Raw genomic sequence first — 1,393 nt, forward strand, 5'->3', positions numbered from 1 at the left:
CTGTGTCTCTCCCTGGTGGTTGATCTCAGACCTGCAGCCTGGTAACCTCAGCCATCCCCTCCACCCCCCAAACTTCCCAATACCCACCAGAGCCAGAGGCCACAGAGGTACTGTCAGTGGTGGCCAAGGGCATGGAGGGGGACTCTGTTCTGGGGTTAGAGGAAGTGGAACTCCAGTGCAGGGTCAAGGTGATGAGGCTTGGGGGGGCTGGAGTGGGAGGTAGGGGTGAGCTCTGAATTGAGGGAGCCAGAACTGGGGTGGGGGATTGTCTCTGGTTGTGGGGAAGCAGGATTCAACCCTGAACTTGTAGAGCTGGAGCTGGGCTGAATTGTGGGGTTTGCCTCTGAATGTGAGGGGCTGTAGGGGCTAATAGAGTCTGCCTATGAACTAGGGGTACTGAGGTGGATAGTGGAGCCTGCCTCTGAACTTGGGGAGCTGAAATGGTTGGTGTAAGTTTCCAATAAACTAGGGGAGCTGTGGCTGGAGGGAAAAGAAGTCCAAGGTTTGGAAGTTGAGGTCTTGGTGTCTCTCATAACACCTGGAAAGAAAACACCATCAAGGATACAGGGAGAGGATGATTAGGAACAAGTGTGGGTGGCCCCCTCTCTGGATGTCTCTTTCTCTATACCCCAGATAGTACACCCCTGCCTCCTAGGGGGATGTGGAGCATTTACTATACCATGTGAGTCTTCAGTGGGAAGAGGAGGTGCCTTGTCTGAAGCTCGTTGTCTGAAGTCCCATAGGCTGGGTTCCAGTCCAAGTTGGACCCTCCCAGATCCCACTTTTGCTACAGGGCTCCAGAAGCCCTCTGCATACAGGAAATGGCTGCAACCCAGGCAGCATGCCAGGCAACATTTTAAACCTTCTAGGACTCAAAGTTTCCTTGTCTATAAAGTGGACATCACTGGCCATCAGCGCCTCTGAGAGTTCATGCAGGTCTGCTACACAGACCAACCTCAGAGCTCCCCAGGGAAGATCTGCCCTAATCTTCTTCCACAGGTACCTGGAAGGTCCCCATGGCAAAGCTCAGAATTTTAATGTGGGGGACAGAGGCCTGAGTTCTGGCAACAGTCAGCAGATCAAAGCTCCAGAACCCTCCCCCACAACCTTGTTCCAGCCGCTGCCTGCTCCTACCCCTCCCAGGCACAGAGCACAGGGGCTAGGCTGAGGGTAGGTAAATATTTCATGGGCCACCTCCCACAATGACTTCCTTCCCAGTTCCAGGCTGCTGGGCACCTTAGCTGCTTGCAAGTTCTTTCATCGACCACTACTTGCCCTACCCTGTACACTCTACCCTGGGCAGCTCTTTGTGCCTCCTTTCTTGCCTCATCCCAGGCAGCAGAAATGCAGAAATAACACCCAGCACTGGGCCCAGCAGGTGGCTGGGTCCACA

The sequence above is a fragment of the Hipposideros armiger genome, unplaced genomic scaffold (assembly GCF_001890085.2).
Source record: "Hipposideros armiger isolate ML-2016 unplaced genomic scaffold, ASM189008v1 scaffold_64, whole genome shotgun sequence".
Classification (NCBI taxonomy): Eukaryota; Metazoa; Chordata; class Mammalia; order Chiroptera; family Hipposideridae; genus Hipposideros; species Hipposideros armiger.